This window comes from Acanthaster planci, linkage group LG19 (genome assembly GCF_054643075.1).
Source record: "Acanthaster planci isolate LZ-2023a linkage group LG19, COTS_SCS, whole genome shotgun sequence".
Taxonomy (NCBI): Eukaryota; Metazoa; Echinodermata; class Asteroidea; order Valvatida; family Acanthasteridae; genus Acanthaster; species Acanthaster planci.
Genome location: NC_141795.1, coordinates 8846517 through 8864529, shown reverse-complemented (window position 1 = coordinate 8864529; position 18013 = coordinate 8846517). Strand labels below are relative to the sequence as shown.

Genomic DNA, 18013 nt, shown 5'->3' with positions numbered 1-18013 from the left:
AAAAATGACACTTCACAGACAGCACTGAAAATCAAAATGAACACCTGGTCCTGTTTTGGCACAATTTGTGGGTTGATTTGAAGCTTTTTTTGCTTGTTTATGCATGCAAACATGGCAGCCTTAGTTCACATCGTGTATGTACATCTTGTAAGTGATGTGTGGAGTGTACCCTGTATACCCGAATATTGCTTATGTCACGGAGGCAGGGACACAGTATGGACAGTTTTGCAGGTTAAGACTAATAAAAAGGGGGCTGTTTGTGGGGTGTTTTTGTGGCAGCAATCAATTCTGTGTTTGTACTTGCTCATTTTCCCTCTCTAGCTCTATTTTGAGAGGCAGCACGGGTGAACTCTGCAGCACTTTTCCGGGCTAAATTATCTGACTTGATGACCTTGCACCACATAAGGTCAACGGTAGACCTCTCAAAGATTGTGAAATTATCAGTCTGGCCTTGGACCTGTTAAAAGCGTAAGGTCGACAGAATCTGGAAAGCATTGCCACACGTCCCAATTCTCCAAGCGTGCTGCGGAAACATTTTCAGGTTACCAAATAAGGCACTGGTAACAAGACTGTTCTACAGAAACTGGTCCAGTAATTCAATCGCACTCGTGTGTCTGCAAATCCATATCACACAGGGGGGTGCTGTCAGATGGGTTAGGACGAGGCCAGTGTTGCAGTGTCATTGTGGAAGCCTCCTTTTTTTTTGGGACAGAATATTTAGCGGTCCCTTGTGGTCCTGTGGCAGGCTTACTTTCATATTTAGAAAGCTCGTAAGTTGTAACATGGACTTCAGCACTGTGGTGAAGGGGAGTCAGTCAAATCATTCAGACTTGGAAAGTATCGTGTTCCTGGGTGCTGTGGATGTACATGTACATGTAGTTTTCACGTACCGGTACATCAAAATCCAGTAATTTTTTGTTGGGAGGGGATTTTGGCCTAGAAACACAATTTAGTAAATAAGGTCAAGCAAAAACAAGGCAGTGTAAAAAACAGGAAAAAAAAGAAGGAATGACATGATTAATCTTGATTTGTAGTTATCGTGATGGCAATGACTAATGATGTACTGTATAAGCTAATTTTGGCTTTCAGAGCACGATTTCCTGCACTGTTCAATGCTGTTCCTCTTAATTCTCCTTCCTTGGAGATGTGACTTGAGATGGGACGTGTATTGGTAATAAGAAGTGATGTACATGTACGTGTACATGTACATGTACTCCTAGAATTCCCGTACTTGATACACACTCCATGTGCTATTTAACACTTCTTCAGCAGCAAAAAGTCAACAACAACCCTGCTGGGCGAAAAGTTTCACACTCTCACACGTGCTCTGTGCGATTTTACACCTTAACTGCCATGAAAATCACAAGGCGGGGTCGAAATGCTCCGAGAAATTGACTGGACAGAAGGAGCCTCAAGGGGCTAGCGCATGCTGTGATGATCAGCCGTGGGAGCTGGCAGAGACACTTTCAGTAGGCAGGTCAACTGGGCTATCAATATTTTCAGCCAACTCGGCACGCACACGGTACTCACACACAACATGGGCCGTTGTGAAAATGAGGGTGTACTTTGGAGTGGCTTTGTCAAAACATAAAGCACCTAAAATGAAATGACAGAGAAATACTGAGATAACTACTCAATAATCTCCTCTTTACTATCCTGTTTTTAATATTTGAAATGAGGTTAGAATAAAGAAGGTATGGCGATTTAAAAAACGACCTTCTTGTCAGAACCGCTCTGTGTGACGTGCAACATCGCGAATTGGAATAGCGTCGAAGCAAGCTGTTCCCCCTTATGATCGTATTCTTTGAACGATTCCGTTGTGTTTCATGTGACCTACGACCCTGGAAAGGCTATGTTTAGATTCGTTAAAACCACTGCAAATGCACCACGACTTTGAAATTTTCCACAATGGTGACGCGAAGTGGTAATCATTGATCAGGTAAACCATCCATGTTTTCTTACAAAATGTGGCATAATTAGGCATTTTGAATGTGGGAAGTTAAAATAGATGTGTTGATCGTCAGTATGAAGTACGGATTGCCGAATTTTGTTGTGAGAAACACTTAGAAACATCGCCCACTGATGGTTTTCCCAGAATCTCCAATTTTTGACATGTAGAATTGGAAGCTGTGACAGACTTAATTTCCTTTGGTTGATAATGTGTGCCAAGTCCCCTTTAATATTAGCCAAAATTTAAAGCATACAGTGCCAAAATATTCATAATTTCTTAATTGGAAAAACGAATTTATTGATTTGGGGCATTTTTAAAAAAATGGCAGAAAAACACAATAAATGTGGATTACTTTTCAAAAATTCTTTCTGTTCTGTGATTGTATTTCATTAAGATGCTTCACGAAAGCTGCAATTTAATCATATTACAGAAACTTCAAAATTTTAGTGACATGCCTACTTTCAGGACTAGTATGAGCACTTGTTGACAAGTGCCCGTGCTTGATTATGTGGGATTGGAAAAGGAATTTTTAAAGGTTCTTGCCATAAATACAATGAGTGCGGAGCCAGATACATGTACATGTAGCAACAGAAAGTGGTAGATAAATTCTGTACATTGAAGAATTCAACTACATACATGTATGTACACTGTACATGTATGAAAAATTATGGAATTGGCTGTCTGGAGTGGAGAGCTACATGTACATGTACATATACATGTACATGCATGTATGTACATACATGTAGTTGTACCAAAAGAAGTTCACACTTACCGGTTCATGTACATGTTGCCTGTCTGCAACAATCAGACATGTACATGTATCCGAGGGGCCTGAAGCCCCCTCCCAAAAAACAAAATTCCTGGATTCACCCTCCCCCCATGTCATTGTGGTGCTATGGCAGTATGGACCAGTCTACTACACACCCTAACATTTACAAAGTAGGCAACTCGATCGCATGCAGGCAGGAAGCAAATAAATGATTGTACATGTAACTCGAGCCTGAAGTTTTTTTAATCTCCTTTCATCAAAATGTCTTGTATGAGTCACGCGTTATTGCAGTTGCTGCTAGGCTATTACAAAGTGTCATCTCCAATATAGTAATTATTTTCCCGCATGAACACATGTACATGTAGCATCTCTGACAAAGACGACGAGTGTTTATTGTCACTGAGGGTTACACTCTAGAGCCATGTAATTGAAGACATTCCGAGATGGTGACTTCCTTGATATGCACGTGAAATTTGCAGGGCAGCCGACAGTGTCCAGACTTAATCATGTTGCTCGCACGCGACTCCTGAATGAAATATCTCAGACGTATCATCCCACGGACGGTGCACAGTTTCATCTGCCTGGCCTCCGTGGATGTACCCCTTGATTGATGCTAGTTTATGGCATATTTGTGATCGGTCTTAAGTCCAGACACGTTTTGATGCCGCTGCACAGCTGGCTTTCCAAAGTAAAGCCTACTCGTGCTAGTTCTTGCTCATTATGCGTGACACATGCATATGTATGCCTACAGGTGCTATTGTACATGCCACATGTCATCGTCATTGGTGTGTGACCTGCAATTGCAAACTGTCACGCATTAGGCCTACTTTATCTTCTTTGATGGAAAATATATGAGAAGCATCGTGTCATCATATGTACATGTACTGGTACATGTGCCGGTGCGTTATCTTTAAATTCTTGAACTTTGAAAATGCTCGAAATATTTCAAGAATATAAAGAATGTGTGAAGTGACATCAATTGTCCTGTTTGTTTTGGGGGCAAGTTTGTTTGATGTTGAGGTCTGTTTGTGTCAGGAAAATGTGGTTTTCGTTGTCTTCTGTCTTGTCTTCATTGATGACTTTTGTCTGTCATACAGTAATATTGTAATGGCAATACTCAGTAGCACACTGTTGAAATTAAGTTGATACCAGTGCCAATGTTTTGTTTAGTTTCAGGAATTTGTGCGTGTCGGAGCCTGTTTCCACGGTATTGTTGGCACATCTCGTAAACGTTCATGTCAAATGTTTGATGCTCTCTGAAAAAAAAGGAGAGGACATATCCAGATAAGGGAAATTCAACCTCGTTTGTCACACCTGAGCAAAGTGGAGTATAAATCACTTGCCTGCATGTGTAAGTGTTTCTTGTTATGCATCTTGTTGGACTTGCCGATGGGATTCCCTGGTACTTTGCACTACTAACTTTTGGTGACCTGCTCCTTGTCATTACAGAAATCAAACACCGATATCCCAGCAGGGGACTCACAACAATTCAGTGAATTTGAAGTGGTGTTATTTATGAACTTTGGTTAATCTTTTTTTTTTCTCGCAAATGTTTTTGTTAGATAAATTCAAGAACGCAGACTTCATAGTTTGGGTCTCATTAAATGGCAAATGATTAAATAATTGAACAAGGTGACATGCAGTTATCAAACTTGTCACCAAAGTCGTACATCTTCTGCTCGGGTCAGAGTCCTCACTCTATGATTGCAGTGTATACAGTGTAAATTGTGAAGTGCTCTTAGAAAATTACATTTGCGGGCTTTATATTTTGTTCAAGCAACATTATCTCTGTACAATTGTAGTGCCTCATTGACGTCCCCACATTGTATAAATTTGTCCCTGGTAAGTTGCAAGAGTGCATAAATTCCAAGTACAGGTAGAACAGGTCAGGATCCAATATACATCTACTTACAGTTCGTTTCACCATAGAGCTGCAAACCCAACAATGTACCAGTACATGTATACCCTGTACAGCCCTAACCATGCTGAACCCCACAAGGTTATGCAGGATTTCAATGGTCCTTAGGGGGTTAGTTCAGTGGCTTATTATCCTCAGTAGTTCACCATTTTTGTTCAAGTGCTTCGATTCATTATGCATTATGACTTCATAACCATTAGCAAGGGCTTGAGAAGAGACCTCCCCCTTCCCCGTAATTGATAGTAAGTCGTACCTTAGGCTGATCCTGCTGAGAAGATTTTAAAATCACTCTCTTCAGATCCGTGGATGGCTTGGCCAATTCCGTTCAGCACGCATGTACAGGAAGAGTTGCCACGGGTGCACATCAAATTTCATCAGTTGCTTGAGTTGTTGTCTTCTGCCTTGTACTGATAGCGTACTGTAAACATGCACATGTCACGGTGCGTTAACACAATGTCTATTATGTCATTATGTCCTGTCACCTCTTCTCTAGGAACAGGTGCATTGTAATTGTAATGTTACAGCAAGAGAGCACAGTACATGTAGTTGTGTGTGAAATTGCTTGCGAGTTCATGCATGCATACAGACTGATCAACATTTAAAGGAAAACGTGTACTTTGCTTTGAAAACAGCACGGAACTCTAATCTACCGTATCTTCAGAACTTTGGGAATCTGATGAGAACGTGATATGAAGCTGGTGCCCAATGGGTTTTATTCATGAGATGGTCATTTAAGCTTGTGCTTCTCGGAATCCATGTATCATCTTCAATACTCTGAAATGGGAAAGAACCCAGCTACATATCAGGGGTGAGATTTCTCAGCTTTTTAGCTGATTTCAGCTTTTTTTGTTTTAGATTTCAGCTTGTTTCCCTCACTGGCTGTGAACAAAAGTACAGGAGATTTTCACAGTTCAGCTTTTTTATGCCTTTTTCCCAGCTGTTTTCAGCTATTTTTATCATTGCCCAATCTCATCCCTGTACTGGTAATTATTGTACTGGTAATTATTGGTTTAGCCTCGCATTGATTTTTTTTTCCTGTTTGGACAATAAAAATATGACCTTTATCCATAAATTCAGAACTAGCCATCAGAGCAGCAGGATGGTAATCTACAATTTGTCCAGTTATTGCATCATCCCAGTGTGAGGTCCCACTCACAATAGAGTTTAGAAATTACAATAGGAATTGCTTTGCTTTTGCTTCAAGATGGTTGACTTGTACTAAGGCCAATTATTTACGTGTAGTTGGCAGGGCATTATTGTAGACCTGGGCATGTGTGTACATGCACATGTACTGGTAGATACGTGTACATGTATGCGCCAGTTTGTACATGTACATGCGCCCGTACATTTGCCTGTTGGTTCGTTTTGCCACAGGCAGTTGTGCAAACAGAATTATTCTTTTTCCATTTTAAGCAATTTAAAGATTTACTGTCCTTGCTTTTCTGGTGTGGCACCTTATAATTTACTACGTTATCAGATTCAATTGATGCATGTAATTTTCTAGGATTGCAATTGTTCCGAGCTTTCAGGTGCGACGTCACTCAAAATAACTGGTCGTCGATACCAACACAACACTTCACAAGTGTATACATTGTACACACCGGGATACCGGTATGTACATGTAAGTACATTTACAGTGTGGAAAGTGACCAGTCGCTATGCGACAAGTGCACTTCTATTTCATAGCAAGGAGTGGACAAGTGGAGAAACGCATGATGTGTTATTAACATTCTAGTTTGCATGCCACTTCATATGAATACCCTGTAGTTGCAGAAATTTTGCCCTGAACTCTTTAAGCTGCTCTGATTTTGTTTACTTCTAAAGGGCAATGTAAGTGCATAACGGCCTACAATTATGAACAAGCAACTGTATTTGTCACAGAATATCACATTCCTTCTAAATTCCACCAGGAAAGGAAGCTGATATTTTGAAAAGGCAGGGACAGTGCTGTAACTCAACTTACACAAATGGCAAGCAAAACATTGCCAGTGTGGAAGTTACATGTATCTCAAGTCCTGACTCAGTCTACCTGTTATCATTCATCTGTCACCAATCCTCAGCCACTTACCCTGCATTTTGCCAGGGGGGTTGGCACAGACCTGTCTACAGCTCCTGGCTAAAGGTACATGTATGTCTGCAGCTCTCCAAGATTCTCAGAAGAGCGTGTTTTGAATGGAATTTGTGGCTGTGAGCCTTGTTCATTTAGGATTAAATTTGTCATTGAAGATCTCTCTCTATGGGCTTATGAGCATACACGTAATGTACATCCCATAGAACGACATGTAAGGTGATAGATTGAAAAACTTGGTCAAGAGGACAGTGCTTATAAGTTATAATGATGTGTGTTATAGTCATCATCAAGTCAATTCTCGTCTTGTACGTGAACCTTTATACCACATGTACATGTACATGTATACATGCATGCAATTAAACGTGGAGTCTCTGCATTCAGCCATCTTTGCTGGGAGGTTGTTTACATTTTATGTTTGGGAAAATCCTTTAAAAAGCCGATCCTGTTTAGTTTGTGTACATGCAAATGTACACACTACCTTCAGGATATATGTAAAAACACACAAAAGTCCCATTGTGACCATTTCCGCAGGTTCTGGTTTGTACACGGTATGCACTTTAGCAGGTGAAACAAAATTAGCAAGCTAACATAGAAAAAAATTCGTGTAAAAACAGACAAAAGTCCCATTGTGACCATTTCCGCATATTCTGGGTTTGCACACTGCATGCACTGGAGCAGGTACCGGGTAAAACAAAAGTAGCAAGTTAACAAAAACGAAAAATCCATGTTAAAGATTAATAACAAATGTTTATTTAACTGACAAACCACAAACGCAGTGTTGTTGTGGAGAGCCCACCGGTACAGAAGTTCTGATTTACATGCAACTCGTCTGTCATTTTATACACGTACAGGTATGTACGTGTATGTTACTGTTGACACATTGTTACTGGTACATTTACATGTATTTTTGAGATTCTGTCTTGTTCATCTCCTCCGTCCTTGTTGGTCAGCAGTCCCTCAGCGTGATGACCAGCAGACGGCGAAGGTTTCTTGCCGAGGGGTAGAGACCAGTGGGAATTCGCATTGCACTGTCTCCCAGCAAGACTGCTCTTCTCCCCTTGTAAGCCTCGCATGACTGCATGGCGTGAAGCCTGTTTAGAGTGCAGAGAGCCTTAATGAAAAATGTCCATTGGAGCAGAAATATTGAGATGATGCCATAGGAGTCTCCAGGTACATGCGCAAATTAATGCGATTGAGATTGATCAATACAAGTGCATGTGCACTACAGACCCTGCAGTTTAAAAAGTCTGCATTTCAAGTGTAACAATTTCTCATTCACGCCTACTAGTATCTAGTGATTACACCAATAAGTGAACGTACACATGGTCTCTTGTTTCTACCTGTTTCCTTTTCCGACCCACCTTTTTTTGGGAGGGGGGAAGATAAATCTGCAACATGCTTTCACTTTTTGTTGCTAACAACATGCACAGGTGTAGCTTAATACCGGTATGCAAGTTTCAAACCTGTTACTCGGTAGATAGGGTTAAATGTCCCTTCATTTTACAACCGGAATTACCACTGTGAACATCAGTAAAAGATTCCAGAGGATCCATCCGTTGTCTGGGAAAAATCTTTCTAGTATGAAAAATTAAAAAAAACAAGAAAACTTGGCTGTGTCCTCCATTAAAAAAATCTGTACAGGGAAACCTTTTTTCGTTTTTTTTTTAAAAACACAACCATAAGATATAGATGTGTGACTGGTTGATGAGGGTGTCCTTGCAAATCCTGGGAGTATTTTGGGGGGCCAGTATGCACCCAGCACACAACAGCGATTTGCCTGACTCCCTGTTCCCTGCTTGACTATGCACCCCTGGGGTGAGTTTGTTGACCTAGCTCTGGGACAGGTTTTGTTGACTTGTTTGGAAGTTGTGGTTTGTGTGCAACATTACACCATAACAAACCATGACTCCCATGAGTATAGTGCTGTACTGACCTTATTCTTCCTAAGGTCACTAACTCAAGTCCCATTATAATTTGTTTTCAATCACAAAGCGTAGTTCAAGGCATGCGCATGTACACGTATAACATACAGGTACCTATTCAGTATATATAAACTTGTACAGTAGGGAGCTCATGTACCAGTATTAAGTGTCTTACAAACTTTCACAGGTGTTTTGCTTGACAGTTAGTTTTACGTCTCTCTTGATTGAATTTGAAAACCCCGGTTGTTGCCACTTGTAGAAGGGGGAGTGTTGGAGGCATTTGTTCCCCTCCCAGCTTTCGCTTCCTCACAACAGAAACACGTCGAGTGAGCTCCACGTTTAGAAACACATTGGTTTGTGTCTGTGAACAGGGTTTTTAGAGCAACGATGAAGGTTTTTCCCACGGCTGGTTTCCACATGTGTACGATTTGTTCATGTCAACAAAAATTTAAAACATTTCAATTGTGCAAGATGTGGCATTGTTATGAACTCCCACCCCCCCAAGATCCATTTGGAAATCAAGTCAGTGCCTGTGATACAGAGTGACTCATTCCAGATTCCATTTTAGACAAAGCAGTGGCATGTACTGTTTCATTAGAGGAATCGAAGTGAAGACTTTTGGTTTTTTTCTTACTCACGCCGTGAAACTAATTACTGTTGAATATTCATAGCTTGCATTCAGTACCTTGGATGAGTCACGGGTTGTCTCTCATTGCTGCCCGGCCACCGCTGTCCAATAATCACTCTGAGGCATATTTGCATAATTAATGATGGAACAGAAGGTCATAATGAATGACTGAATGCTTCATTCTTCAGTGAGTATTCATCACAGCTAATTCCAAGGCTGGCAGATGGTTGTTAACAGAGCCACTACACGTACATGTGGCAGGTTATTTATTTGGTGTTCTCTGCAACATTCCTGTTTTTGCTCATTCGTGTGTAGTTAGACGCCCTGCACGAATGGGTAAAGGGGGACCCCCCCTTGTGATGTGCAAGCCATATACCCTAAGGCTATTGTGTCCACTGCTACCCCCCCTCAGAAATCTGAAAGGAATTCCAAAGATTCCATCAACACAAAAGAAGACACGATAGACGGGGGTCCCCCTTTACCGCATATCTTGCATCATATGTGAAGTTAAACAAAAGTTCATAAGCTGTACTTAGTACCCCATACCATACTGGCATATTAATTTATTGTATTATTGCTAGTACATAAACATTTATAAGTAGACATGTGTACAGACAGCACATGTATCGTTACGGTGCTATGTGCCATTTTGTTTTTTGTTGGTTTGTTTGTGGGAGGGGTGGGGAAGAATTAATATGAAATTATTATAATTTACATGTAAATTTCACCGTGGCTGGAGTAAATTGTAAACAAGCAAGGTGGAATTTTTCACATTGCATTTTGTCATCGCACTGTGGTCCCACGTTTTTTGAGCAAGGTCTGTTTTTTGGTCTCGGGCAGAATGTATTTTTGGCTCAATGTGACAATTAGATTATCTGTTTTCTGGCCTGTTCTCCATATGGGAATTCCTGGCCTGGAAAACATCTTCCCCCAGCCAATTAACGGTGGAAAATATTTTGGGGAAGACTATTTAAAGGGGCCCTAAAGATAACTTGGAATTAGCTCAGTGATTAAAAATTATGTCCAGTGTCCTGTTTGAGATTTTGTTTTCGCGTCCCAGGTCTGCAGACCCTCCTGACGTTTCCTGACGAGGTAAACTTTCGTTGTCAACACAGAGTTAGATGGATAGTGCCTGCTTCTCAGATGCAGGTGGCAGCTGTCATATCTTGGTAAGAACAGTGCACACATGTACATGTACATGTACCGGTATGCTGAACAAAAGGACTATATCCTTTGAATCACTGAAGGAAATTAGCAATATCCTGAGGTGCATTGTTTTGTTTTGGCGAGACGGTCTGTCAGACTACTTGCTTTATTGGCTTCACTCTTCTCATGTCGGACCCTTGACGCAGAATCGACGGGATATGAATGGGATGGTGACTTTGTAAGATAAAGAAAAGAAAATTTCTTTTGTTTGTACTTGTATTTGATTTGGTAGGAGGGGTGCATGTACATGTACCGATGCATGCCATCTACATGTACAAGTGCTGGCCTGCACTGTACAGAGATTGTGCACTGGAATTTGCAGACATCCGTGTACATGTGCAGGCAATGTTTTTCACATACATGTACACGTAGCAATGGTTTGCATGCATACACAAACCCTACTGTAAGTGATTTTTAAGCGTTATGCTTTATTTCAAAGGGTCCACTGCAAACAATTACCGTTGTAACTCCCTTCCAGGGGCCAATTTCATAGAGCTGCCTAAGCTAAGAATTTGCTTAAGCGTGAAAAAGCCTTGCTTAATAAACAAAGGTTACCAGCTCAAACTCTATGCGATTGTCATGCTAACCAAAAGACAGGTAAACTTCCATTCCCAAACAATGTACATCACAAGAAGTGTTGACAGGTAACCTGATTTGTCAAGCAAGGTTGTGTCCCACTTAAACAAATTTTTCGCTCATGCAGTGCTATGAAATTGGCCCCCGGTGCAAAAGTGTCCTTCCAACACCCCCCTCTTATCCTGTTCTGTCTCACTTGTTCCTTCTTTCTGAATCCTGCAAGAAACGAAGCAGAAGTATGTCTCCATCGATCACCTTGACAGCATGTCCCTCCCCCTTCCTCCAAATCATGTTTGTCACCTCCATGCCAGGGTGTTTTCACCTGGGCTTAATGACTGCGGATCTGTCTCTGTCATCGGCCAGTCACGACGTTTTTCTTTGGGGAGGGGGTCGTCCCTTTGAAAGCTTGTTATGTGGGGTTCACACTCCTCCTTTGCTCGTGTGCCCATCCTCTGCCGACCATTAGCCAATATCCTATTTTCGCGTTTGCGTGTACAGGTAGTTTCAAAATTTTTTCTTTCCCTTGTTATGGGGTCAAACTGAGTGCAAAACATGCATGCAGCAAGGGACGTCACTCAGACCATTTGCATAACCGGTATGAGATTCCCGTATATTGCATGTATGTATTCGTATAGGGCCCTCACATGTTCAGCGGCATCTTCTTAACCATGTGTTGCTTAGAAGGCCTACATGCATACATGTACATGTACATACGCATGTACTACGAATACTGCTAGAATATGCATGTTGTGTGCATTCCAGTGATGAATTAAAACCTCTGCAATTAGTGTGTGACTTAATGCATGCACTGGTATACTGGCAGTTCGACCGGTAATGTTTATGCAGCATTTTTTAATAGAAATTGGACGATACCGTATGCTACACAGACAGGTACAGTGTACAATCTGTTCATTTGTTAGCATCATTTTTCAATCTGAATACCGTGGTAAGGTGCAGACCTTCCTAAGGAAAAAAGCCTGGACACATTTGATTTATATCCTTTAAACTTCTGAAAATTATTGCCATTATGGCAGTTTCCAAGGGCATTTTTGTCATATATTGATTTCGATGGGATTATTGTTATTTCTTGGAGTGAGGCTGATGTGGTTGTTTATTAGGAATCCCAGATGTGTTTGATGACATTGAAAGCATGTTTCCTCTGGACTTTATTGTTATTTTTTTCTTAAACTTTAACCCCTAAGGGTATTTGAAAAATCATATTGAAATAGGATGATTCAGGAGTGTTAGGGATGGATGTTGAGAGCCCTTGTATACTAATTTGTAAAGCATAGTGGACACATACAACATCTCTATGCGGTACATGCATTAAATAATGAGATGGGTATGTACATGTATACATGTACATGTACATTACATTAAACGTGTACTGTACAGTCACATGTTCTTTCTGTTTGAACATTTCTCACTTTAATTTCTTGATAGCTGTACTCATGCTTGTACAGTGTACGTGTATGGTAGTTTTTACCCTCTGGGATCTTGTACAGTGTATGTGTATGGTATGGTAGTTTTATACCCTCTAGGATCTTGTACAGTGTGTGTGTATGGTAGTTTTATACCCTGTAGGATCTTGTACAGTGTACGTGTAAGGTAGTTTTATACCCTCTAGGATCTTGTACAGTGTGCGTGTATGGTAGTTTTATACCCTGTAGGATCTTGTACAGTGTACGTGTAAGGTAGTTTTATACCCTCTAGGATCTTGTACAGTGTATGTGTAAGGTAGTTTTATACCCTCTAGGATCTTGTACAGTGTATGTGTAAGGTAGTTTTATACCCTCTAGGATCTTGTACAGTGTATGTGTATGGTAGTTTTATACCCTCTAGGATCTTGTACAGTGTATGTGTAAGGTAGTTTTATACCCTCTAGGATCTTGTACAGTGTATGTGTAAGGTAGTTTTATACCCTCCGGGATCTTGTACAGTGTACGTGTAAGGTAGTTTTATACCCTCTGGGATCTTGTACAGTGTACGTGTAAGGTAGTTTTATACCCTCTAGGATCTTGTACAGTGTATGTGTAAGGTAGTTTTATACCCTCTAGGATCTTGTACAGTGTACGTGTATGGTAGTTTTATACCCTCTAGGATCTTGTACAGTGTACGTGTATGGTAGTTTTATACCCTCTAGGATCTTGTACAGTGTACGTGTATGGTAGTTTTATACCCTCTAGGATCTTGTACAGTGTACGTGTATGGTAGTTTTATACCCTCTCTGATCTTGTACAGTGTATGTGTAAGGTAGTTTTATACCCTCTAGGATCTTGCACAGTGTACGTGTATGGTAGTTTTATACCCTCTAGGATCTTGTACAGTGTGCGTGTAAGGTAGTTTTATACCCTCTAGGATCTTGTACAGTGTACGTGTAAGGTAGTTTTATACCCCCTAGGATCTTGTACAGTGTGCGTGTATGGTAGTTTTATACTCCCTAGGATCTTGTACAGTGTGCGTGTATGGTAGTTTTATACCCTATAGGATCTTGTACAGTGTACGTGTAAGGTAGTTTTATACCCCCTAGGATCTTGTACAGTGTGAGTGTATGGTAGTTTTATACCCCCTAGGATCTTGTACAGTGTGCGTGTATGGTAGTTTTATACCCCCTAGGATCTTGTACAGTGTGCGTGTATGGTAGTTTTATACCCTCTAGGATCTTGTACAGTGTGTGTGTATGGTAGTTTTATACCCTCTAGGATCTTGTACAGTGTACGTGTAAGGTAGTTTTATACCCTCTAGGATCTTGTACAGTGTACGTGTAGTATTGTACATGTACATCATTCACAACTACATGTATGTAATAGACATGTACTGTATATCTGCATGGTACATGTACATTGCCAGATCTGATGCCCCAAGCTGTTGATTTGTCACCTGGGTAAACTGTCCCAGACCTACCTGCAGGATCTTATGGCTGTTGATTTGAGGTGGAGGGCATTTGGCACGACTGACTTCACACACTGCAGGAAGATTTGACAGCCTTGTGATGGGGAAGATGTTGATACGATTGGGCCGAGGGGATGATGGCGTACTAAATCAGACGCGGCTGTCAGAGATTTAGCGACTGCCTCTCATGTCGCCCGTTGTGGGAAATGCAGGGATAAAGCCTGTTGCCCGGTTGCTGTGGCTCATTGGAGATGTCTAACAGCCAGAGGAGGTTTTAAGGGGCTTGGAAGGTAGACTAGCCTGAAGAGTACGGAGAAGTAGCAAATTGTCAGTGGGGAATAGTCTCTGTCATTTTTATGTACTGGCACGTCATAAAACTGGGCAGTGTTTGTGTTGTAGAGGTTTCACGTTCAATGAATATTCAATTCAAGGATGCAACTTTTCCTTGGATCAGTCTCGTAAAGATTAGAATTTCCTCGTGTTTTGTCAGAGTTCAATTTGAATACCTGTCAATCGTTATGCAGATTTTACATGTGGTTTTTGGAGACTGGACATGTTTTCTTCAGGGAACTTTTAGAAACGATGGCTTCGTGTTTCCATTGCAGTGGTCAGTAAGAGAGTTTCTAGAAACAACTTGATGGGCCTCTGCCAAATAAACAAGTATTTGAATACTCAATATTTACTGAATATACAGATTTATTTTCTGTTCATGTAGGTGCAATACAATGAAATAAAAAGGACAAGAACTCAGATTATTTGTAATTGCCTTCTCAAAGCTTAAGCCAGAAAAACAAAATTGTAGTGTTTCTGGTTACCAATTAATCCTGAGATACTCTGATGAGTATAATATGTCATTTCATGTATCAATAAAGAAACTACTTCTCCTGAGGCTGTGTTGACCGAATATTTGCTGTATGACTGAATCAAATATTTCAGCAAATTTCAAGTTGAATATTCAGATGTTCAGCTATCCGATCTGACTTAGCCCTATAACTCGATACAAATTTGAAGTAAATGAGTTTTGATCAGTGCACGTGCACCGGTACTGAAATGTACAGTAGGGCAAACTGCCCTTACATGTACACGTACCTGTCCTTGGTTTATTTTTGAATTTCTTTCATTGCCCACTGGTGGCTAGCTGACTCGATACATGTAGCTCTGGCTTATTTTTTTCTTACCGGTTTACAAACACTCCACCGAGCCTTAAGCAGATATTAATATCTCGTCCAGGCAAGATTGATTGCTTACTCCCCGGTGGACTTGCTAATGAAAACTCCAATTTTCCCAGGGACTGTGAAAAGCATCAACTCGAGTGTTAGCACGCAATCACAAAACACTGGGCAAATTAAACTTGGACAACAATACAGACTGCGTGTGGTCCTCTGACGTGCCGGGTGGGGAGACTTTCTTCTATTGGTTAGGGCAAGTACCTGGACGTAGACTTGTCTGGTGGCCTTTTTGTTTTCCTCACTGGCATTATGATTTTATTATAGACCTTGCATGGCATTGCACTTGTTGAATCAGCTGTGCCCAAACTGTCAAATTTAGTGCTCAGAACAAGGTCCTCTCTAGCTCTGTGCATATCCTGTCCAACCATGTGTCATCATACCTACAAATGAACACGCACATGTACATGAGGAAATGAGTTGCTCCTGGCAGGTTGACCTGTACTGTACATGTACCAGTACATGTACTGTACATTGTATCCAGAGAGATGAACACATGCAACTGTAGACCATTTTGGAGGGGGGGTGGTGGTGACACTGTCTTTAGAAGGTAACCAACTTTCAGATGCTGATTTCTGAATCTGTGGAAATTCTAGAAAGTATGGGCAACATTTTTCTTCTTGTAACATACCAGTACATGTGTTACAGGAAAAGGGTTCAGACAATTTGAAGAAGCGCCGAGGTCGAGGTGAAATTGATATTCAGGGTGCGCCTATCCTCTTTTTTTTTTTTTACAGAACTGCACTTTGAGGCAAAGAGTGTTAATTTGTTATTGATCATGACTATTACAATTGTGCAATGTACAGTAGAGACCTTGCTATGATTAACAGGGTATCAGCTTGTCAAAAAATACGTCGTCTTGCCATATCATTTCAAAATAGCTTTTACGGTACTTCCCTTTTAATTTTGGTTGACAGATATAGGACACTCTTTATTTAGCCTTTGCACCAGATACTTCTAGGAACTGCCCTTGATATCCTAAGCTGGGCATCTGCCTTGTCCCTCTGATTGAATCTTCCAGCTCTGAGCCTGTTGTTTTTCTATCGATTGCCATAGTTACAGCTGCGCCTGGTAGATACATGGCTTGGCAGTTGATGACCAGGTCCTCAGATTTCAATCTGGTCTCTGGGTGTTTTGTGGCCTTGCCACGAAATGAATTTCTCACACTGCAAATGGCAGGCGGGCAAGCTGCTTGCCGGGAGGCAGCGCTGTAGGGAAAGTCAGTCCTGGGCAGTCTCTCTTAATTTCCTGGAGTGCCAGATAAAGGCTAATAACTTAACATCCCCTCCCCCATTACACTGACCACATTACATTGGATGACATCAGAAATCACCTTCAAATCTTCCCACGCAGTTCATTCAGCTGTGGTATCTTTTCTTTCTACTGCCCTTAGAAAAATTTGGTATTCGTTGAAAGATTACTTTCAAACAATTGGGCTTTTTCTGCTCATACTGTACATATGGAAATCCATCATGCGAAACATCGTATGCTGGGAAGCGCTTACACTCTTTTGCCGGGAAGCATGATCACTGCAAAAAAAAACTTTTCCTAGCAAACGGACGTATTTATGCAACTGTTTTATTTTAATGAAAATATAAAAATTTCTTTGTAAAAAGTAAAAAAAAAAATTCCTCAGTCATTGATTAGGTTGTTCAAAGGTTGCTTTTTGTACAGCATGTGTTGATTATGTAGTAAATTTTATCCATTTTTACTAAATAAAGATAGTGTGGTTCTTACCCCTTTTTGCTGGGAACGTCATTTTCTCCTGTGATCATGCCTCCTGCAAAAGGGCATAAGCGCACTTACGACCTTTTGCCAGGCACATGACAAACTACTTTGCTCCATCAAAGTTGAAGCCCACGTATTGTGAATGCACTGTTCTTGCCCCCAAGTATTTCCTACAAGTAATTATAATTTGTACAATTCCAGTGCTTATTTTTTGTGGCCATTTAGTTTTTCCGAAGTTGGAGATACAGGAAGAAAACAAACCATGCAGGTATGTACAGCACATGCCCACAGAACTGGAATTAATGACTGCAGCTTATTGGCAGAGACTGGGAAGAAATACTGTAGTTCTGTTGAGAAAGTTACCGAAAAGAGAAGCAGGAATATTTTTATAGCAGGGTCCTATGATGCCAAAATGATCAGCCAAACAACTCACCCCTACATGTAAAAACAGTGCTGTGGGTTTGTTTAGTTGTGTTGTGAAAATACACAGCAAGTGTTTACAAATTGACAGCCCTGGTGGGAGTTGAATTCTTGGGCTGGGTGTTGTCCAGTATAGGGTCTGTTAGATGTCAGCTGGCCAGCCCACATGTTTCCCAGGGAGGGCTTTGTGGGGAAGGACAGAGACAAATTGATTCCACTGCCCACCCCTCAGTGTGAGGGCAGTTGTTCCTCACACTCTGCCAAGGGGGACAACTTGAAGGAAAGTATGTTACTGTACATGTGTAGGCCTATGTACATGTACATGTACATGCATATATTCTGTACGCATGTACATGTACACATGGAGAATATGGGTAGGATCACGAGAACTGAGTTTTTGAAAGGGATGGTGATTTGCCAAGTGAAGCTTTCGCATTACACTCCAGATCCTCTTGTATGTGTGTTATCAGTCCTTCCGAAAAGGAAATGAATCTGCTGAAATGTTTTCGAGCATTTTTTATTGCCGTTTGGCACGTGAGTCAGCAGTGCATGAACGGGCTCCACGAGGAAGTTTTCTAATTCATGTATTAGGTACATGTACATGGAGAAGGGTTTCAATGCCGCATCCTTTTTCTGCATTTTTTTGGATGGATTATCAGTGGTTTGTCTTGAAAAGGAAATGAAAGGGATTTTCCCTGGCTTTAAT

At 41.0% G+C, this 18013-nt stretch overlaps 1 protein-coding gene across 3 annotated transcripts in view; it reads left to right on the top strand.

Moving 5' to 3' along the window:
* The window catches only part of LOC110990148 (uncharacterized), a 35302-nt gene that overhangs the window by 8338 nt on the left and 8951 nt on the right, over positions 1 to 18013 (top strand). The window contains exon 3 of one of the 3 annotated variants that reach the window (XM_022254999.2): positions 10320 to 10428. The exons of the other annotated variants lie outside the window; for them this stretch is intronic. The gene's annotated coding sequence lies outside the window, so the exon portion shown is untranslated. The remainder of the gene's footprint in view (positions 1 to 10319; positions 10429 to 18013) is intronic. 3 annotated transcript variants of the gene reach the window in all.